The sequence below is a fragment of the Labrus bergylta genome, chromosome 1 (genome assembly GCF_963930695.1).
Source record: "Labrus bergylta chromosome 1, fLabBer1.1, whole genome shotgun sequence".
In the NCBI taxonomy this organism is placed as follows: Eukaryota; Metazoa; Chordata; class Actinopteri; order Labriformes; family Labridae; genus Labrus; species Labrus bergylta.
Window position 1 is genome coordinate 21,460,069 of NC_089195.1, and position 24,149 is coordinate 21,484,217.

The window sequence follows — 24,149 nt, forward strand, 5'->3', positions numbered from 1 at the left end:
AAACACAGAAGCAGCTTTCATTCAAGTCATTCTGACTTTTAATTAAAAAAATCTGCCAGCAAATATTACCTGATGTGGCCAGATGATTAGATGATTACGTGTGTATGGGATGTGTGTGTGTGTGAGAGAGTGCATCATATGCATGTTGTAGACATATTTACTCTCGTATATAGTGACTTTGGCGTGCATGTGTGTGTGTATGTCAATATGTTGTCATTTACTCCCTTGCCATTACAATTATGGCTATATGATGGAAACACCATTTAATAATACACACAAGTAACCTACTGATTTATTTATGGCCATTTTCACAGCATGCGTAACTTCTACAAAGGCGGAAGGAGCTGAGGAAGACACACGATTAATTTCGAGAAATGTTATCTACAACACCCAGAATTGTTTTGATTAAACAGCTTACCTCTTCCTCTGGAAATCTTATCAATTAATTTGCCTAATAAAGTTTTAGTTGCACGGTCTAAAGTTTGTGGAAAAGATTACACAATTCTCAGAGAAAAAAACCCAAAACGTCCTGTTTTCATGAGCTGTGGCCCTCTCTATAAATTTTGTCAAAACCCCAAAACAATCTAATAGAGAGAACAAAAAAAGCAGCATCTACAAAGTCTAGCAGCCATTTTTATAAAGATCCAGACTTGTGAATAATATTTGAAATTCTGCTTGGGTCAGTCAGCAGCATGGCCGTGTTGTTTTGCTGACACAGGTCCTCATTAGAACCAGTCCCTGATTAAAAACAAGCCCGTCTTGTCATCCCCCTTTTTCCCCTCCTCGCTCTCCCGTCTTCTTCTCCTTTGCTCTTTCCTTCCCCATGCTGTTGGTTCAACATCAAAGGGACCAATTTGCATAGAGCGAGAAGGGAGTATACTGAGAGCCAACCTTGTTTAGCTAGTCAGTGTTCTGCTGGTGCTTTATGGCTGCTGACAGATGAAAGGAAAACTGTTCCACTAGCCTGTACCTCATAAGTACACCCTCTTCTTCTCCAACTGGCATCATAACAGATAATTCACTCATTTAAAGTGAACATCCTCATAACTCTCTGAAAATATTAACATATTCATTTGGGGTTGAATGGCAACAATAACACAAACAACTCAGTTAACACAGTTGTAGTTTATGACCTTTCCATGAGCTCATCACTGTATATTGCTCTCATTATCTTACTTTCCTTATTATGAGCAATTTACCTCTTAGATTAAAGCTGATGACAAAATACATATTATGATAAGTGATTCTTGACAAGCATTATAAAAAGCGGACTACAGTGTAACATTAATCATAGTGAATGGGTTCATTGTGAATATGTTCATTTGTCAGTGTCTATATGTTTCAGCAAGTATTCAGGCATGTGTTTACAAGGTTGTCTGCATACTTGTTATGCATCAGTGCTTTATATCACCTGTAATGAGATTACAGCCATGCAAAAAAAAAAAAAGAAAAAAAAAAAGCACAGCCCAGGTTGCTATTTTCTTGACCTTGAAATGCTCTCTCTATTCCCAGGGTATTTTTAATTCTCAGCTGAGCACTGGTATGACAAAGAGGAGGAAAGGACAAAACAACAGAGGGGTGTTTAATTCCAAGGAGGGAGCACAAGTTTAAATCAAGCCTTTATGTTTGCACTGGTTTCTACCAATTTTATGCAACAACCAGTGATATTACCATTGTTGGATTGCAAGGCAGACCTTTGTGTGAAACACTTTCACTTTGTTCAGTGGTAAACAGTGTAAGGGGTTACAGACCTTAATTCAGTACTTAGATTGAAATATAAAAAGTTCTAGGCAGAACAAGAATTTCAGATGTAGAGATTTTATCAAACCATTTTTTCCACTCCTAATACAGATTTTAATACTAAGTGTTTACCATTTCCTGTACAACTTAAGAGTGATTAAGAAAATATTCATACAATTGGTGGAAATACACTGATAGCAGACATATTTCTTGATTTAATTAACAATGAACTCTGCTAGCATCAGATATTTTTTTAGGGTGTTAGTTTTGCATGACAATAATAACCTGGATGGAAACAGCATTTGAGGCAGTATCTGAGGCTTAAACCAATACTTATATCACTATCTGAACAATAATGCTGTTAAAAGATGCCAACAACGCCACTTAGGTTTTAAAATGTTGAGACTCTTTAAAAGACACAGGTTCTTAAAATCAGGGGGAGCAGAGTTAAAAACCAGACAGGAAACTAAAATGCACAATGATCTAATTTATTACCATAAAAAAGTGAATAAATATAATCTAAAACAAGTGACAGGTGTTATAGAGAGTTGCAACAATAAAATACTACTTAACAAAGTAAAATAAAAGTCAGAGTCCGAGGTGGAATGTTCCTTCAATTGTCTCGGAACTTTCTCTTGCTACTCCGATGTTGCTCCGATGCTGCTCGACGCGGCCCGACTCGCGTTGACCCCTTTAAAAAGAGACCTGAGGGGCCAGAACAACCTTGGCGACTAGTGTGTTCTACGTAATCATGTCGAAAACAATGTCACTCGCAGCCCTTTAGTATGCCTTGGTGCCGCCTACAATTTCGTTGGGATACTCACGGTTTTCCCGGGTCGGAGTTTGACGACTACCAACCCAGGCCTGCGTGAAGTAGCTTTGGCGGACACCAGCTGCTCTGCCGACAATCCCAGTTGGGGGATCCCTCGTCTCTGTGCGGCGTTCCCACTTGCGCACCGGCTGCCTATCTCATGGATCTCCGTCTCTGCACACGTCACCTTTTTCAACGTCGTAAGTTTCAACAAATTACACAAATGCATAAAAACCACAGCAATCCATAAAACTGTTACTAAAACATAAATGCAAATAAAAATCAAAGTAAAAACACACACAAAGAACCATCCTTTCTGACCCTGTCATAAAGCTTGCCATAGTTTGTGAATTGAAAAAAAAAGGCACCAAGGTTTGAATAGTTTATTTTGAACCTTTTTGACATGTGGTGTATAAGGTTGGCTACATGATTCTCAATGCTGTACATATATAGGGGAATATAGTGGTTTTTCAAATAAGGTTGGAAAGTAGTTTTTCCAACTAATTAAAGGAAATATATATATATATTGCTTTTAATCTCTTCTTCGTACCTGCCTCATGATGTGAGAATAATCCAAAAATAAACTTGCCTGATGTGCTGTTCTGTACAAAGGGTATGTTGTCTCTTCAAGCGATCAAGTTGCCTTGGCAACTTCTATGCAAAGCGTTGCATGGATATTTATATGTATCTGTGCAGAAGTATTGTCACAGCTTAAACTGAGATGAAAGGTGTCTTAAATGACATGTTTGCTGATATGTGGAGCAAACGTAAGGGGAGAATACATGATTAACATCTTTCAACTTTCCTCAGCTTACAAAAAGGTATATATGTATGTTTTGTCCCCGTCAACTTTGTGGAACATAAGAAAGGAACAAGTAAACTAAAAGTTATACTTCATACATATAAACACTTTGCTAAAATTGGCTTTTTGTGTATTTAGTCTCTTTGAACAAAACACAGAGCAATGCCAGTAAAAGAACAGCCTGGTCATGAAGGACATTCTCTAATCAACAACATGAGTGACCCAAGAAAAACCTGTATCTATATATACAAGCACTATAAGTGAACTGTCTTAGTTTATCTATATTGGCATCCATGCACTAGCTTGATTTAGAAGCTCCCTGCAATGGAAAGAGCAGGGTGACCAGTCTCTCTTGCTTTTAGTGTGCATCTTCTTCCCTGTGGGTTGTGACTGTACCAAACCACTTTACTTTCCTCTCCGTGTGACCTCCATCAATATCCATCTCACCTTATTTGCAAGCTCGTAATCACCGCGGGGGACAGGGGCTCACGTTTTCTCTGGATCATTTTGCCTCTCAGTGCTGGTGTCAGGGCACAGTGACCACTGCTGAAAGGATGAAGAGTAGTATTACGCCAGACACACATGGTTCAGTATTTTAAAGGCAAACTGGTGTCAGTATTGGACGGGGACAGTTAACTGGAATTGTATCATTTCTGTCCTGGGAGATTAGTGGCAGTGATTTCCATGACCTCCAGCAGGACTCTCCAGTAACCACCCTTTAAACATTAAGGAAGACTGAGGGTGAAACTGTGATGAAATTGGTGTGATAGGTTTGTGTGTGGCACCTCAAACAGATGACCTCCATTGATGCATTATAGGGTTGACCCCTGTGAAACGGGGACAGATTTTCATCCCATAAATCATTTCATTTGATGAAAACCTCTAATAAATGTCCATGACTAGAGAAAAGCAATGGATGTCAAATTCAGTTCAAAATATCTTCTCTATTTTAAAGGGATGTAAGCGTCTATTGATTTTCCTCTATTTTGTCTTGAACCTATTTGTGTTATCCAGCTTTTTATTGTTGTTGTGTATTGTTAGCTGTTCTAATCTCTTAGCATTTGGTCAGAAAGAAACAATACACTGTTGAAAATTAGTTTCTGTTATACTTGCAATTTTTGGCTGTTTTCAGATTGCTTATGTATATTGTATCTGTCCATAACAAGTAAATCCTATCAAATAATATTCCATTCAGCTGTACACCTTGTATTTGGATGAGTTACATTAAAGTTGACTTGAGTAACCCTTAACAAACATTCCCATTAAGGACAAGCTTTCAAGCAATGTTCAGCTCTGGGATGAAGTACGAATGATACAACTGATCTAAGGATCGAGGGGACGAAGCACACAGACTAAATAGACGTAGGGTAATCAGACACAGGTGAGACTAATAACACAGATGAAGACAATCAGGGTAATCAACACAGAGGAAAACACACAGAGGCAGGAATACAATACAAGAAACACTGAGGACAACTACAAACTAAATCATGAAACACTGAAGACAAAACTAGGAAACATTAACACACAAGGGAAACAAGCAACACTGGGATAAAACGGGAAACTCAAATACAAAATACAAAACCAAATCATGACAGAAATACAAGAAAGGAAATATAGAGCTCAAGAGCTCAAGTGTTATGCATGAATATAACAGACATTTTCTTTAATGTAAGTTGTTCTTGTAAGCTAAAATGTATTGAGTCATTATGCTTACATAGGTTTAACTAACTTATTAGATGAAGCAGGTGTTATCTGCTAGCAGGTGTTATTTCAGTTGACATTAATAGACTTTTAAAGGTTAGCGAGGAAAAGTCTGCTTTCTTCTCGTCTTAAAAGTTAGCATTTGAAAAAAAATCAGCAAACAGACTTTATTTAGCAACGGCTGATAATATCTGCTGGTGTAATTAAAGCTGAAAAATCAACTGACACCAGCTGGAAATTAAAAGTCTCTCTACCTTGAGCTGTAAATCAAATTCCCTTTATTCCACCAAATTGCGTCTTCTATTAAACACTGTACGCATCATGCGCGTATGATGTTCTCAAAGCATCCAGTAAGACTGCTCAAACGTAACGGGACAAGGAGAAACAGCTTGTAAATGAGTTAAAGTACCTTGGGGCCATTCTGGCTTCTGTACTCTCTTTTAAGAGCCACATAAAAAATGTCAAATGTCTATCTGCAGAAAGGAAAACGTCTCTCACAAGAAACAACAACACACTTCTACTAAACCATCTTCCAGAGACCGCCTGCTCTAATATGTGTAAACCGGACTATAGACTGCTAGACAGAAAAGTTGTTGACAACAAGCTTCATATCAACGGTTGAGTCTGTTGCCTCTAGAGATCTAATCAATAAAAAAGACTACCTGGTACATATTGAAAATGAGTCAAGTGTTTTTTGATATGTGTGAATTGTCACAGCACAATTCTGCCACAGCAACACTATATAATGTTAACATTAATATGAGGATTGGATCAAAAAAAGTAAGAGCAAAACCAGATACTCACCTTTTGTATTGTTATTTGTGTGCCTTTGTCAACTAACGTACAATTTATGTTGTTTGGTTTATTGTTGTTGTGCTACCTGTGTTTTGTGAGGTTCTACAGTATGTACATTTGTATTCCTGTGTACGGAATGGAAATTAGCCAATAGCTATAATCTCACATATTTACATTTTTATGTTCTTTCATGTGCACTGTCCCTATTTTGAAATAAATTCAAATAATTACAAACACTTTCAAATGGTAGTCATGCCACCAATTGGCCTATCAATACACTGCAGTGCAGTGTGAGGGTTTTATTTTCATTCACGGTGTCTTACATTGTGGAAACAGCACCTCTCTCACACAAACACAGCTGAAGCCAATCTGACAATAATTACAGCTTTAGAGGTGCTGTCTTAATGTAGACTCTGCATGGGGGCCTGAAACAGCAGCGTCTCAGGGGGGCTGATTTCCAGCAGCACCTTGGACACACTGTGAAGAATGTGCAGACTTCAGCAAGACATAACACTAATGATGTTCTGCCCTTCAGTGATAAGCCGACCTCTGATATTTGGGGTACTATTGAAGTCATCACTCACTTCTATTGCATATATGCAATGTTTTTATATAATTACCCACTACCACTGTTTTATGTCAAGTAAAAGGGTCAGACACTAATTGGATTCCTCCAATTAATGTCTTTAGACAACAAGTAAGAAATTACAATCAACATCCCAGCACTGATAAAAAAAAAAAAGGCTGCATGAAAGTCACAAGCAAAAAACAACAGTCAGGCATTTAATTTCATCCACATGACACCAAACTCTCTTGAAGAAGGCTGGTGTATTCAAGTGAACCATTTTATAACGCTAAACAAATGGGTCTTTCTCAGAGTTCCTTTTAATCCCCTGTGATAAATGAAGTGAGAACCCAATCACTTTGATTTCAGTTTGCCCTGTTGATTTCGGTTTTCTTTGCTTGCAGTTCTTTGTTGTCTCCAATTTTCCGCGCCCATGACTTTGAGCTGTATTGTCTTAATGAAGACATAGATTTTCCCTCCTTGTGATGTTTCATTTTATTGCACTTGGTTTTATCAACAGAGCTTATACCACATGACCTAAAGGGCTTGGGTCACCTTTAAAAACAGACAAGGTTTTATTGTCTTCTTTCTTATTTTTGGCAATCAATGTAAACATGTAAAAGGGGTTCTAACTCCACCTTTCACCCATTGAAGCCAACCCCACAATCGATACACAATGATTGTGTTACCCAACAACTATTGTGGTTTCTCCCCTTAATTTACACTGATTCACAGAAAGGGTGGGAAAACACGACCTTGTGTCTTCACTGAGTCTGACACAGAAGCTGACACACAGTTGTACTTCTCATTGTAAAAGAAATTCTTTGATGATTTTGGGAAGTGTTTTGGGACTTGTGATCTTATAAAGTCTCATATTAAAATGTCCTGCGTCAATGGTTCAGTTCATTGGAAATTACAGTAGAATTGCACAGAATAGCTCAATGAGGAAAAAAAAAGTATTTAGAAATACTTGTTTAGAGATGATATCGTATTGATATTCAAGAATTAATTGTGACTATATGTAATTCTTAAGAAACAATTGTTTGTTTACATGAAGAAATGGTGGAATTTATGATCAACATGACATCAACCCTTGAGTTGGCATGTTGGCTGTTGCCATCCTAGTTGTTTGGATTCAGGACCATTTGATGAGGGACTATACACATTGATACATCTCTGCTGATATTTACTAAGATAACAAGTCAAGTTTAGCAGGATCATTTTTATCGTAGACTTCTGATTGTATATACGATATTGCTCCCTTTAGAAACAAAACAGATTTTAAGTCATATTACATTGGCTTCACATATTAAACCAGAAGCTTCCCCCATGTATTTTAGGTCCCTATGACATATGAAGTCTGATGGACTCTGTTGCCATTTAGGGGTGAAGTTGCCTTTTAGAGTAACCAATATTTAAAGCACAGTCAAGCAGTAGTTTGTAACAAAAGTAATACATCAGGTTAACAATGTTCTATTTTAACCTTTGTGGTCCTTCATACAAAACAATCCATAGGGTTGTGTCTCAGAGGCCTGGTTCTACCCCCAATTCTCAAGGTCCTAATCAAAGTGTAAGTTAATGACGTTGATAACAACCATGTACATATTGGATGTCACATTGTCATAAATTATATCCCAAAAGGGATCACTGAAAGGTGATCATCTTAATAATCACAGATAAAATCTAATATAAATTACTACTCAAATTACTACTGATGATATCATAGATACGGAGATAATGTCTGACAGAACAGATACATGCTCATCTGAGGGTAATAGCCTAATGTCTTGTGGTGCAGAAGTAAATTGAATATAGAGCTATCTTAGTGTTACTGAAGATTTCCAAGCAGCTGTATGGCAGATTAATGAACTGCAATCTCTTTGAAGAGTTAATTGGACAGTAAAGAAGATATAATGTTCCCAGTGGGGGGCTGCATCAAGGCATGCAACTTTATCCTTGCAGTTCATTGTGAGTGATGAGCTTTAATAGTCAAATTTCAGAAAAAGGATCATGTCTACATTTTGGGTCCAATACCACATGTGTATCAGTACCCCTAACCTAGTGTCTAAACAAATAATCTACATTTATCCAGTGAGTGTAAATGTCTGCGCCACAATATTAGTAACAAAAACTATACCTGACCCAGCCTCAGTAAAAACGAGTGCCTCTACACATCTTTAACAATTACACAATTGAACAACCTAAGAGGCACAAACGAAACAGTCTCGATCCTGAGCAGCTCTTGACTGCTGCGCTGGTAGGCTTCTTAAAGCTGTGATGCCTCTGATTGGTCACTCAGATTCTGCAGTGTGCGCACCAATCAGGCCTCCCAGGTTGCAACTCTGCACGGGTGGATGATTTTGGCAATCAACCACCTGAGAAACGCACAGCACACACACGTTCAAATGACACTGCCAAAAGACAGACATTACCACAAAAAGAGGAGGGGCGGCGCAACAGCGGTCGTAACACATATGTATTTATATATTTAACAGTAGTAGAGCCAGAAGATGTAGCCTATAATCTACTGGCCTCCAGAGATGCTGTTAGATTAATTTGTAACCTTTAGATAAGTTGTTCTACTGTAAGATTAGAAAAGTAGACAGGATTTAAGTGAATTTCTATGTTTTTTGTAGTTGCTTTGGTTTTAATCGAGGAAGACAGATATAGCTTGAGTCAGATGTTTGATTTGCAGAAATACAAGTATTCGATTTTTGGCCCCAAAAGCCTCTTCAAACACTCTTTCAAGTTAAAGTCGCCACTTCAACTCCAATAAGGGTGTGATTTCTTATCCTTTGTGCAGGATTAGACCCATTTCTTCAATCTTTTTCATATGAATGGTGTCTAATTGCTAATTTGCTTGGCCTTCAGTTGCCCACCTAAAGCTTCTATTCTGCCTCATGCTGTTCACAATTGGAGCTCTCAAAGGCATCTCACATGAGGATAGACTAGATGAGCCTTGGATTTCTCCCAAAATTGAGGAGCAGAGAAATCTAATCTGGAAAACAAAGGCAGTATATTGGCCGTGCCTCGAAAACATGCGTTCAGAAAATTTAATCTATTTATATAAATTATGAGGATGAAAACACTAAGTGCAACCAGTTAGAAGCCAAAAAAAACCATTTTTATTAAAACAAAACAAAACAAAACTTAAGAAAAGTTGATTGCTGCCAGTTAATTTAATTTGCAGTTTTACGGCTTCCCAATGGGATTTTGGTTTCAATGTAACCCCCCTCTCCCCACCCCCCACCCCACCCCACCCCAACCTTCTTTTACATAACTCCATCTTAAAAATGCTTGATCAAGCAAGTGAAAATAAATGTATTTATTTTTTATTTTTTTTACTTGTATTTATTGTTATTCAAGATGTAGTCAGAATTCACATAACTGGTCATATTACAATAAACCTAAATTTGTAAAGTGCATTCATCTTTTAAAACGGCATTTCAGAGTGCTAATGACTTCTTGAGGACTTGAAATTCAAAGTTTAGGACATTGGACTTGACTTGGAACTCTCCTGTCTTTACTTTGGACTTGACTGTGGACCAAAGACTTGAGAATTACTTGTGACTTGCAAAACAATGACTTTTATCTCACATCTGGCCCTGACGTTGACAGACTGAGATTTGCACTTCTTTACCAAAATTGTGCTGATTGTGCTGAAATGCTTAAAAACATATATTTGTAAGAACAAGTGTGTGTAGACCTATTCTGTTGGGATTTTATCAATGAAAACAATTGAAATTGATTTTATTGTTTAAAGAGATGTGCACTTTTTGTTCATGTGGGTCCTGGGGAGGCTCTGTTTTCTTAAGGGGCTTTTTTATGAGGGGCTCCAAGGAAATAAGGTGGGGAACTGATAGCGATTTCTTCATCCTACAATCATCTAGTCTAGTGGTCCTCTTTCTATTATAACCTGGTTATTGCTGGCCTTCTCTCTTTACTTTTGAAGGTACTAACAATTAGCTAGAGTAATTCATTTTTTGCGGGCAAGTTTCAGTACTTGAATTTCCCTTCCTAACTAACACTTAAAATGGTGGCTGTTCATTTTGTGTAAATTGACACATTTGTTTTTACACCTAACCGAGAAATATATGAATTGATAATAAGGAATGCAACTTTTTGTGTAAGAATACTTTCTAAGGTTAAATGTACCTCTCGTTAATATGTGACAGTATAGTGCATGTGTTGCAAGATGCAAGTGCAAGATTATAGCGCTGTTTGAACCTAATGAACTTCCATAGAGTGTGAACAAAACACCTTGTACTTTTTGCTTCACATATTTATATTTTCATATGCTTCAGTCCTCCATATGTAATTATATCCTTACTGTAAACTTTCTTTATCATATGATTGGAAAGACAACTTTATTGGATGAGTAATTTATCTCCTGATATGTCAGGATTTAGCCTTTGTATCAGTTCAAATTAACGTTTTGTCATCAAATCTTTCGTTCTGTACTAACAGCATGCTCACATTTAAAATGTAAAGAAGGATATAGATTCACAGGGGGTGGTGGATCAATGGAGTGATTGCACGCATATTAGTCTAGCAGACCAACAAGCTCATCCTGGTACTTCAGTAATCCCACTATAGCTTGATGATTCCATTTTCACTCACGAGAGGATTATTATTTTTCAGCCTATACGTTTACCTCCATCTGAGGATATCTGGGTTATGGTTTTTGTGTGTGCACATGCATAGAGAAGAAGAAAGCCTGCACACCAGGAGCAAAAATGGCTTCTGTCACATATAAGCTCTCTTTCATGAGACATGATCTACAGTAAATGTATTGAAGTTTTTATTTGCTTTAATATCTAAATCCAATATACAGTATATTGTCCCACAAACTTTCATTTTTATTTTTTTATTTGAAAAGCATTTTAATAAATGAACCCTACGCTTGATTTGTAAAACTTTCTCTTTCAGATAGGATCAGTGGGTACTGCACGCCGCTTTTACACCGTTCATTGTCTGAGTGTTGCTTGTGTGAGAGCATATCTGCACCGCGTAGCAATTGAACAAATTTTACCACGGACATAGCGCTCCATGATGGAGGATGGTGTCCTACTTTCCTGAGCTCTATAATACCAGTTCAAAGATCTACCGGGACATTTGTAGGAAAGATCTTGTTTGGAAAATACATTTCAAACAGTTTGGCTGTACCAGGTGAGTTAAAAAGCGGCAGAAACGTGTGTCGTGCTTGTGAAGCGGTCGTTATTGAGCTGCAGCTCCTGGACGAACCTCAACTAATTAAATAAACTCACACCCTCTTCTTTGCTGCTCGTCTCCTGCTCTTCAGCAGAAGAAAGGCCAGGGCTTGCTTAAGAATAGTGGACATGTACATTGTGCTGTAGAAGAAGCTACTTTCCCGACTATTGTTTGGGTTGCCTATAACTTGCTCCAATGACTTTCACATGTACCTGCTCCTCTCAAAGCAATTAATGAAGTCACATTAAGCAGAGTTTGTATTATACTTTGTATTGTTTGTTCAATTTTGTTATCAGATTTTTATTTTATCTCGTCCAATGTGCCATCAAGACTGATTTTTCTCTAACCAACATGCTTAGTTAAAGTAAAGTTAAAACCATCATTTTAGGGTTTCTATTGGTAATTTTTAGTCATGTAAAAAAAAAAGAAGAATAAGCTGTCAGTTTTCCCAGCATCCCTTAGTAAATCAAAATATACCAGAGCTGTCGTATGCAAATTGTTAATGATGTCCAACTCACAAGATAAACAAAGAATGCAGTAGTGAGTAAGGGTTTTTATGTCATAATGAAATGTAAAGATTCATCCATCCATCCTCCGCTAATCCGAGGTTGGGTCGCGGTGGCAGCATGTGCAGTAAGTCAACCCAGACTTCCCTCTCCCCAGCAACATTTTCCAGCTCCTCCTGGGGTATTCCAAGGCGTTCCCAGGCTAGACGGGATATATAATCCCTGCAGCGTATTCTGGGTTTGCCCCGGGGTCTCCTCCCAGTCAGGCGTGCCCGGAAAACCACCTCAACTGGCTCCTTTCGATACGAAGGAGCAGCGGTTCTACTCCGAGCGGTTAGTTCAAGTGCCCCATGTACAGAGGCTGTAGTCCTCGAAGCAGGTGACCCAGGTTTGAATCCGACCTGTGGTTCCTTTCCTGCATGTCTCCTCACTCGCTCTCCATCCACTGTCCTGTGTTTGAAACAGATTCCCGATGATGCATTTTTGTATTTTGTTAATTGTATTGTATTTATTTCTTCACATAGCTTTAATGGAAGATAATACCTCGTCTTTAAAATGACTTCAAATCTAATGTATTATCACCTCGTATCTTTTGAGGGTCAACTTAAAATACTCTTCAATAGGCTTAACAGACACACAGCGTCAAACAAGTATGGCACATTAAGCATAAAAACTCATTTTGTTTTTCAATATAGTGTCCTCTGCACTATACCTCTACTTAATCTCATTGTCTGACACTAATGAGCAGGAGGAGAAAATGGAACAGTGAATAATAAATTGTGTGGTGCAACAAAAAAGGTCACAACCCAAGGTTGTTATTGTTGCTTTTAACAGAGAGAGGATTAACCTGGTGCTAGTGTAGCTCAAACTGAATTGCATGCTAATGAGCACATTAACAGTCTGGGTGTAGGGCCTAATGGGTGTCACCCACTGGGAAAGAAGTGACACCTAAATTGTGTCATGAAATCCTAAATGTAGCACAAATTAAAACGGGGGAATGGCAATAATTGTGTTTCACAATGATCTCAAATACTTGAATAGAAAATATATAAATGTAAGGATAAAAAAAGTTTAAAAAAGATTAAATGTATATGGAATTTAGAGATATATGGGTTACCATAGAAACATCTGTTAATGTTAAGGCAGTTCAGTGAAACCTGCTGTTACTTGATGAGTTGTTGTAACCTGCAAGTAGTGTTGCTTTTATGATTTCTCAAGGGAGATTGACCCAAAAATAAATTCATACAAACTAAACCATTAGCTGCTCGAATATGTATGCTAACATGTTAGCACCAATTAAATTAATCATACAAGTATCATAAAGGTAACATATCATCACCACAGCCTAATATCACTATATTAATGACTCATTTTAACTGAAAGCTCCTTTTACAATTTGAAATGAAAATATAAGAACTTAAACTTCCTCTTCTGAAATCAAGAGCTCAGAAGTTTTCTTTTCTTCCTGAGCAGAATTTGTCCTACCCATGCTTTCCCGAAAAAGAGACCTTCGAGAGTTTCTGCCACGACAGACGACCTTGATATGTGAGGGCTTAGTAACACTGTACTCAGTCTGTGTTCATTGATCTTCGATGTTCTCGCTGAGTGCTGTCTATTTCTCTTCGCCATGTTGCTATTTGTGAAAGATGTAATGCACTTGCTAGGCTCCTGCTCCCATAATCCCTTAACATGCTTCAGGCTTGCAGAGCCAGAGAGCATTTGTGCAGAAAAATGTTGTAAAGTCTGCTGGCTAATGACATAAAAGTATACACGAGCATACCCAAGGTGCTCCTGTGGCACTGTGTGGAAACAAGGTAAAGCACCTCAGCACCCTCAGCAGACTCCATGTTTATCTTTGACTAGTTTAGACTTTAGGAACATTAGAAGGTGTTGCATAAGAAGTTCAGTTAGGTCCTCATTTTCCACTCAGTTCCACCCTCAGGATGTCTAAATTCAGCCCTGCGACAGAATGTAAGCTATCAACACTTTGAACAAGTCTTCTTCCAAAAAGATGATGCCATGTGACAAGCACACCACAACAAAGAAGAGTGTGCTGACCTGAAATGACTGCTAGAATGTTCTCTGTTGCGTAAACTGAAGCACTCATGCTCAACATGAGCAATCTATTATTAAACGAGACGCACCAAATGAAATGAGACACTATAAATTAAATGAAACAATGAATAAAAAGGTAGAATTCGTCTTCATCAATTTTCACATATTTTCACTTTTGTAAAACTTTATGTTTTAATAACTACGACTTGTGCTCACAACCACATGATTCACTATTTCTCCTCAAGGGGCGTCAACTTTTCATTAACACAGACACAGCTAACAGTGTTGTAAAGATACTGGGGGTGAGTGTGTGTGGGGGGGCTGTAATTATAGTTATTATGAATAATTGTTTAATTATTAAATAATATGAATTAATATTGTACTATTTGATGATGTTTTGTGACTAATTGTTGTTTTGTCTATAAAGAGGTATTACATTTACTCTTTAATTATAGACACATGCAGGTGAACATGTATTCACGTTTGAGTGTCTTTGCAGGTATTTCAGTTAAGCTGTTAGATTGTTACATTTTCTACAGGAACTTGTTTGGTATTTGTTCTTTCATACCAGGCCAACCACCAATTATTTTTACCTGATAATTACAACAGAAAGTGTTGCCCAGAGTAAGCAGATGTACTGACCAGGTGGATATCTCCACTCTTGTCCCTGAATATGTTTAACTCTATTTTTTAATTGGCTCAGTGATGCAACCTCCTGGCCATGCAGGTGGAGCTGTAGGTACCACAGGGAAAATAATTAAAAGGGCATTGCCTTAGGGTGTTGTGCTGTAGGTGTGCTGTTTCACACAAACCACAGTAATGCTACAGTTTACTGTGGCTGCTGCATCTGTTATCTCTCCTATCTTAAGTCAATACAAATAGTCTCTTTATTGTTATTCCCATTCAAAACACTGCAAATCTCCATGACTTTACATGTCTTATTGCTGCTTCGACAACTCCTTTGTTTTGTCAAGGGTTTCAATGTGAGCCAACAGCAGCAGGAAATGTTCAGTGTATGGAAACACAATATTAACAAAACACTGATACTAAGTCTCTCCACACTGAATAGTTAAACTTTTTGGTTCACATGCCCTCTGATTGCCTCTGTTGCCAAGTGCTTGCTCCTTGTGGATTCATTTGGGGTCTCTATAAGTAACATTACAAAGATTATTGTATAGACCTGCTCTCTTTGTAAAGTGGCCTGATTTGTTATGATTTGGTGCTAAATAAAACCAAAATTGATTGATTGATTATTTGCTCCATTAAGGAGCAAAAAACTCAAACCAGGAGGAGAAAACACAAACCATAGAGTTCTACAAATCTACAAATGATACCAATGGCTATACATTATACACATTTGGAAATGATGCTTCATCTTTAGTTGCATACCACTTTTCATGTGTTGGGAGGAGTCCATCATTGGATGGCCCAGTTACCATCCAGGACCCCAATTTTTGCAGCTTGGCACAGATATTCCCTGTTCTGAATGAAGAAACATATGGTCATTTCATGGCACAGATCAGTTGGAATCTTTAAAAAGTAAAAAAAAAAAAAAATCTTCTAAAGTATTTTGTCTTTGTAGCCTTGGCGTTTTCCTTTAACTCACACCCAAAGAAAACTCTGAACTTCAATACAAGTCCCAACACAAGGTCATCTGAAAGTTTTTTTTTCCTTTTCCTTTTTTTGAGATCAGAGATCTACAAGTGTTCAATATGGGCATTCCAGCTATTTGTGGTGCCTGACCCGGGAATGGTTATATGCATTAATCTATAGGCAGAGTGGTGTTCTTCCTCACATGTAGGGTATGTTTTGAGAGTAATCAGTTGAGTGCACCTCTCTCCTTATTGCAAATGCATTTAATGGATCACAGAAATACCAAGAAGAAAGAATAAGTTTGGGTGAGATGGCATTTTACTGATTTGCCGGATTTAAAAAGGTTCCTTCAATTTAAGAGGGTCACTTTTGAAGGGAAAAAAGTCTGCGGCTTAGAAAAGCAGCTTTAAATTTGCATAGGTATATTAAAGCATGGTTGACCTAGGAAAGGGAAAATTTAATTAACTCACTCAATAGAAATACACATCACAGCAGAAAAAGGGTGAGCACATCGCAAAAACAAGTACGCAGGAGAGAGAAAAAAATTAGTTCCAATTTGAAATAAAAGCTTCTTCAGAAGCAGCAGAAGCAGTAATAATAATTCAAGACAAAAAAAGTGACTTTTTTTATGCCACCAAACAAAGAGTGAAAGAGGAGCTGTGCCTCTGGTAATTAAGGCTGAGTTTGACTTACAGAACTGTGAATAATGCACTATGACCATTGCTACCATTGTGTTGCTCATAGTTTTTTAAAAGCAATCTTTTTTATTGTGTTTTTTTTTTTATTTGTCACTGACTTATACAATTGCTTAATAACTTCAACTGCATTAGTTAGACAAACCTTTTTATACAGACACAGAAGGTGACTGTGTAATAGGCCCTAGCCTTAAATCAAATCAAATCCTAATTTCCCAAGTGCAAATAGAATAAAAGGTTCTCGTTTGTACTGCACTTAATGTACTGTGGGTCTGTTCCCAGTTCTCTTGTGTATTTCTTTTTTCTTTGGGATTGGAAATTGAAATACATACACATGTTACATTTTGCCAGATGAAGTCAATAATCACAGTCACAGTACTTTGGTTACATTTATATTTTACGGTAAGGATTTACCAGGGGAGGATTGGGAGATTAGAAGAAAGTTACTAACCACTCCCTGAGAGAGCAGATGTGTTAAAGTACTTTGTATGTCAGAAACCAAATTATAAAGAGCAGGAAAATCCTGATGCTGCCGTTCAATTTTTTTGGATTGATCAAAGACCAACATGGAAGTGGTGGACAAAGCAACAGAGTCTGCAATATGATGCTATAATTCAATCTGCCTATCTGCCTTTTTGTTCATTGTCCCAAACAGTCAAACTTGAGTGTTTTATTCTGAAAATAATGTTTCAGTGTTTGTCTTCCTGTCCTGCTCGATCTGCTCTGTGGCAAGGTGATACACTGTGCTCCTGCATCCATCACAAACATTTATACCGTCAACAATTTCACTTCAATGTTCAATATGGGACATACATTTCATCAATTCAGGTTAACCTGGTTTAAAACAAATGTGCGGTGTAATGACTTCTTAAACAGAGAGTAAGTCTAACTCCCTCTGGGTTTGCTGTTCTCAGCTCTGTGTTACAGCCCCCGTACGACGTCTTGTTCCTGATGTGCAGCTTATGTGTCAATCAGAGGCTGAAACATGATTCATATTTTTTTTTTTTGGCGTGAGCCCCACCCTCTCCAACCGCTTGCTCATGATCGTCATCCAACCTTTTTTCATCTTTCTGACTTAACAAACAAGACCAATTTGATGAATAGAAAAGGTGTTAGAACTGAACTCAAACCTGGCATTTAACTGACCTCTGGAAGAAGAACAAATGGGTTTTATTCAAGACAGATTTTAAGGAAGACGCGGTTCATTTTCCCTTAAAAAAATAGACTCCTCTGCTTATCCTTCCCACAAAAGAACAAACCTCTAATACAGTTTGGGGTTTGAGCCATAGTTACTGTTGTGTTCTGCATCTGGAACGCAAACAGCTCTTAACAAATGACAAATTGAATCGATTTGATTTTATATATGTGCCTGTGTGAGTGTGCGTATTAAGATAAGGAACACAACTCCCTGCCAATGCAGCAGAATAAATTAAGTAGCCAATTTAAATGACTGTGTATTGAGCATGTGTACATCCGGCTGACGGAGGACTGCAGGAGAATGGAGGCTGCATGTGAGTGGGAGAGACGGGGGAGGGTTAGAGACTGAGATAAATAATTCTGGAACGTGCACGGGAAACACCTCTATTTTTAGCACATCTCCTCAGAGAGCAGAGCAGAAGCATGAGCTGAAAGATTTTGGTTGGGGAGTGTGGGAGTTGGGGGGGAGGGTTAAAGAAAATAGATAAATAAATCTGGTTTTATTTTTAGCTGGGATGCATTCATACATTTATAAATCTATATATGAATCGCTCTGTTCTTTGCCCGCAGCAAATCCCATCCTTGCTTTTGTTGCCGCTTGGCTTATTTGTAAAACGGCACACAAAACGTATCTGTATGGTAAAACCCCATCAGTTGTGGCAGGTTAGAGACACACGTGTGAGGCAAAAAAAGAAGTTCAGCGTGTGTTGTCTGTTGGTGAATGCTTCGTGTCTGTGTGCCCACGTCTATGAGAGTGACAGAGTCTGTGCGTTGCTCCTCTGTGAAATATCCTGAAATGGCTCGCCTTCAGGGGTTTGTGAAAGTATGAAGCAAAACGTGACTGTGTAGTCGGAAGCTTCACGACTGAATGGAGCGGAGGGGAGAGGGAGAGATAGAGCCGGATAGAGAATTTGAATGAGCGGACGGCTAAAGGAAGGATGGGGAGAGAAAATGAGTTCGACACCAGGGAGGGAGAGGACAAAAACAAACTTCAATGAGACAGTGGAGGAAGACAAAAAGACAGATGTACGCAAGGAAGTGGAGGCAGTGAGCTGCAGAGGCTAAGTCTGTCACGTGTAGCGCTTTTCAATGTGTCAATTTCTGTGGCACCATCGGGGCTAAAAATAGAGTGCATATAAATAGACACTGAATGGATTTTGTACTGTCTGAAGGACGAAATGACCACTGTATGTTAATCAGATCTATTTCATTTCCCTAATATAATCTACGCTAATCAAATTAATCCAAATGACCTGAGTGATGGTGAGATTTCTGCCTTTCTTACTGTACTTTCCTTTAGACTCCTGCAGTAAACCATTTTTGACAGCAGGTATGTGCAGGTGTGTAACCTAAGGGGGAATGATGCTTTGTTGACAGGGCAGGTTTAAATTGCTTTTTGCTTTTGACTTTCCCTTTTCAAGGTTTGATTGTTTGCAGGAAGAGGAACACAAAGACAGCACCATATTTTGATAAGCAGTAGAAGAACACAAAAAGAAGAAAAAAAAAAAACAAATGCTAAGATACCAATGCAAAAACTACAAAAATATATTTATATATACTTTTTGTCCATGTTTTGCAAGCACACCGACCCAAGTTTCGTCTACGATAACTGAATCCAGAAAAGGGTGAACTGAAGGTTGCCTTTCAAAATACAATATCCAAGTCATTCAGGGTAAGCCACTGTCCTTGCTGTTTTAACTTTGCATTCATAGTACATTCTAATATGAGCAGAGAAATAATAAAACATGGTTCAGTGATTTCCAAACATCCATGATTGAGTCTCCCTTTTCAGACTAATCCATGTGTCCAGTGTCCTTCCGTATCTCCTACAGCTGCAGATAAATATTCCCAAAAACCGATAACTGAAATTTTTCCATTGAGAAGTGCTGCAAAAACCTGATGAGCATGTGAAACAGTGGAGAAATATCCATGCATATTGAATATCTCTTTTTTCGAGAAGGAAGATGTCCTATAGATGATTCATTATAGGTAACGATTGTTTCTGCCATGGCAATCCCTCAAGCTAAAAGTTTAAATGAACCATTGGTACTGTACGTTTAGTGATCTGGTGTTCCTTATTGGCAGAAGGATATTGTATGTCAGTGCTTTCTGAACTTTACATAGCCATTGTTTGTCTGATTTGCAAGTAATCATCTGCCCTCTGGTGTGGTTTACAGAAACCAAGCGCTGACTGTTATAGAAGGCCACACAGTTGTGATCTACAGTCTCCTATGTACAGACAGACACTTCTGGCATTGTTATCTCTATGAAAAAGACTGCCTATCATAGCAGAAGCGATCTTGTGTCCATTTGTGATTTAAGTAGTATCCAACTGCATTTACTGTAAGTGACTTGTACGTGATGCAGGAAGACAGATCGTCCAAAGAGATGGAATGCATCGGTTAAATGCAACCCATAATCATCTCGGTTATCATGTGATGACAATTTTTGCATTTTCTACATCTTTGCAAACACATATCTACAGAGCTGTAGATGTCTACTCGCCACTCCAACTTGACTTTTCTGTTTTTAGATTGGAGATTGTAAAAAAAAATTATATTTAGTACTAAACTTATTTTCCAATTGGTCTCTTGTGCTCCCCTTTTCTGGCAACCATTCAAACATTCAATGAAAGGGTAACCAATAAAATGGAAGAGAGGCTTGTACAAATGAGAACACTAAAAATCAACATAAAATATGTATTTTATAATTAGCTTATTAAAGGTTGTAAAGCTACAAATCAGTGCAATAAATATAAAATGATGTTCTGGACAAATACACTGTGACTTACATGGAGAATGTGGCACTACAGCTGTAGTTCAGCTATTTTGAGGCTTCATCGTAAAAGGTTGTAAACACCAACCGGCTGGTATAAAACTCCGGCACTGAAGATGAGTCCCACTCTTGAGAAGTATTTTTATGAAGCTCTTATGCTCCAAACACAGCACAAGATTGAAACAAAAGTCGTAAATCTGAGAATAAAATGTGACATCTTCCGGATTTCTGCATACTCTGCTTGGATCTTAAGTATTTTTTCCCCCAAATGTGGTATTGTTTAAGTTCAGTTTTGATTGATGATTTTTGTAATGTATTTACTTTATAAAACATATATTTTATTAAGATTTCAGGAATTGAACAGACTCAGTTAAGAGTGTCTTACAAAGTGAAATGGGGTCATTTTTCTAACATTGGAAGGATCATATCATACATGTAGTACAAATAAATGCTGGCCATTTCCCTGACATTTAAACATTGAACTGAGCTATAGATATGTGAGGAGATGTTGTGTCTCCTGATTTGGTCACCCAGAGGTGCATAAACTTTACAAAGGAGGAAATGTGTTTTCTAGGACTGAGCCTTGAGGCACTTCACCTTTTATCACAGATTGTTGGGAGACAAGTCCAGCCACAGACATCTATAAGGAGGTGAAACAGTCAATAGCTGACATACCCACCCCCTTATTCTGGCAAAAATAATGCCATGGTCAACAGTATCAAAGCTATACAAAGGCCAACAAACGTAATCTATCTGGAACTCGGCATTCAACAGAGTGCCATTAAGATACACTGATCAGCCATAACAGTGTGGATCGGTTAATAAAAACATAAATTTAACCATTTGATGCATTGCACCAGAGTTAGCCACACACACACACACACACACACACACACACACACACACACACACACACCTTTTCAGCCCCATGGGGAGATAAAACTGAATGAGACAAGAAGTTATAAGGAGTAGTTGACTAAAAAAAATGAGTGAGTGCATTCTGAGGTTTTTAAGTGATTCTTAAGATTGGCTTTAAGGCTACCAAACAAACCACAGTTTTTTAGATTGTCCGGAATATAATTCCATTGTTTAATGGCTTTGACAGAGAAAGCTGCCTGCCCAAAGGCTGAATAGCGAAAGGGTACAGTGCAGTTATATATGGAAGCTATTCTAGTGGACCTTACAGAGCCAACGGCACAGTAACAGACACATTTGCGCAAACAGGTGGGAGCCTAGCCTTTTAAAAATGTTTCAACTGTACAGAGATTTGAAAATACTCTGAAATTTTCAAAAGTTAATTGATTGTGTTTGTGTAGTATCTCACAGTGGTGATACCTTAATGGCATCTTGTCAAAGATTTTCAGATCCTGTTTGTACAAAGATTCTAAGGGCCTGATTGTTGGACAGGCCTGCCCCCAACAGGGGATACAGTATGAGATCTGTGAGAAAATGAGGGTATGCAGAAATATCTTAGCAGCCTCCGTAGAAAGACAGGATCTAATGTTAGTTATATTTAATAGTTTTCATCATTTTCTTGATGAGTTTCTTGAAGTTGAGATTTGAATCTAGTAAAACACCAAGATATTTAAATTCAGTGACAGTCTCAATTTGTTCACCCTTATTGTAGATGTTTACATCTGGGGTATGCAGCTTGGTTTTAGAAAAGAACATGCCTTTTGCTTTGCTTACATTTAAAGTAAGACAGGATTTATCTAGCCACTCAACCACTCCATCCAGAGCACTGGCTAGTTAAGCAGCTACTAGCTGAGCTGATGTTGCATGTGTGTATAAAACAGTGTCATCGGCGTATAGTTGTACCTCTACTCCATGACAATACTGTGGAAGGTCATTGATGTAGAGACTAAAAAGTAGTGGGCCTAATGCGGATCCTTGGGGTACACCCATTGGGCACTTGAAGTTGCTGGAGGATACATCTCTAATTTTCACACACTGCATTCTATTGGATATGTATTATGATATCCATGCTAGTGTTTTAGACTAAAAGTTGAAGTTGGAGAGTTTAGATATGAGAATGTTGTGATTAACTGTATCAAAGGCTTCAAAGTCAAAGAATACAGCTCCAACAACTCCACCTTTGTCAAGACGTGATCTGATTTGCTCTGTTAGGTGTAAGATTGCTGTTTCTGTAAAGTAATTTTTTCTGAAGCCAAACTGGACAGGATTTAGGAACCAGGGTTGCAGCTGTTAATTTGGTCTGTTAGTTGTTTTATGATCACTTTCTCTGCAACCTTTGAGATAACTGGCAGTATGTTTACGAGTCTATGATTACTGACTTCATGGCAGTCTTCGGATTTGAAGATGAGACTCACAATCACGTGTGAGCTGTTTGCAATAGAGAGGTTTACTAAAAGAGCACTCTACAAGAGCTGCAGTTTTGGAGATGCTCTTACCTGCCATGTAGGAATTTAGCTCTTTTCATAACATTTTGCTCACACCAAGTTACTAATACCATTACCCTTGCCAATGAATCCTACTTCCAACACATTCGCTTTGAGGACAAAATGCTCTCTTGATGCCTTACATATTACACCCACTATCAGGTGCCATAACGAGTGTTATTATTAATCACCACACCTATGAGTGGTCATCATGTTATCATACTGTAAATTAAGTAAATCCAGATAATTCCTAAAATTTTACTTTGAGCCCAAGAGGGTTTTAAAGATGAATAAGACTTTGGGGCAACTTTTGTATTGTCTACTGGATTTGATTAATTCTCAATCTGAGTTGAAGGGGGTAATTGGGTAATATTGATGGATTTAATTTAAGGTGACTTAAGACATCCTCACAGAATCTGAATAGTTTTTTTTATTGCTAAGTACATTTACAAATAAGGAATATGACTAATTAGGAAATACTAAAGCAAAAACAATAAGAAGACACTACCATTATATTTTCTAGATAGCCAAACCTTTTAGAAAATAGTCAAGAGCTATGTTACTGTATTTGGAATAGGCATTATTAGGTACATGGTTTACGAAAGCTCAGTATGCTTAAACCTTCATTTGACATGGTTACTCAGGATTAGGGCAACATTTGCTTTGAATAGGTTTCTTGGACTCAGTCTTTAAAGTAGGGTTCTTTTGGAGATCATGGATCAGCATGGATCATCAAAACAATTCAAAAAAATCAAACTGAGACCAATTCCTTCGACTGTTCTTAGAAAAAATTTTTTTGGCCACACAGTGTTTTCTATTTTAATCTCATAATCCTTGATCCGATGTTCTGTATGAACATAAAACACAACCTATGCTGCTTCTGTTTAAAGTACATGTACAGCTTTAAGCATGTAAAAGTCGAGTCATACCAAAAGGTTATCTACATGTTACAGGGCAGCAGTGATCAGCACTATGATGGAAAAAAGGTCATTCCAAATGTTCCTGCGTGCCTGCTGTGGTTGTATCTCTGAGGGATTCAGTGTTGTGAATAGTGTGGTATAAAGTCTCTACATGACCACCTTTTCATGCCACTGCTTCCAGTGCCTTCGTTATTCGATAAGGACACTCCTATTGTTCAGTGCTGGCCTGTTGTTCATATCTGGACTAAGTCTCAAGACCTGTCCAATCTGAAATGGTTTTGAGTTTTTATTTGTGTGTGTGTGTTTGTGTGTGTGTCTTTCTTGTTTAAGACTGTGACGCACACAGATGCAATTTTCAAGTTGCAAAAGAGTGCAGTGAGG

General features: G+C 38.0%; 1 long non-coding RNA gene across 1 annotated transcript; it reads right to left on the reverse strand.

Annotated features, from left to right (window-relative positions):
• Positions 1-2,212: 2,212 nt before the first annotated feature.
• LOC114920520 (uncharacterized) lies at positions 2,213-4,654 on the reverse strand. The gene is made up of 2 exons (XR_003808839.2): positions 3,801-4,654; positions 2,213-2,738 (listed from the first exon to the last, which is right to left on the reverse strand). It is a non-coding gene; the product is annotated as an uncharacterized lncRNA (long non-coding RNA).
• Between the last annotated feature and the right edge of the window lie 19,495 nt (positions 4,655-24,149).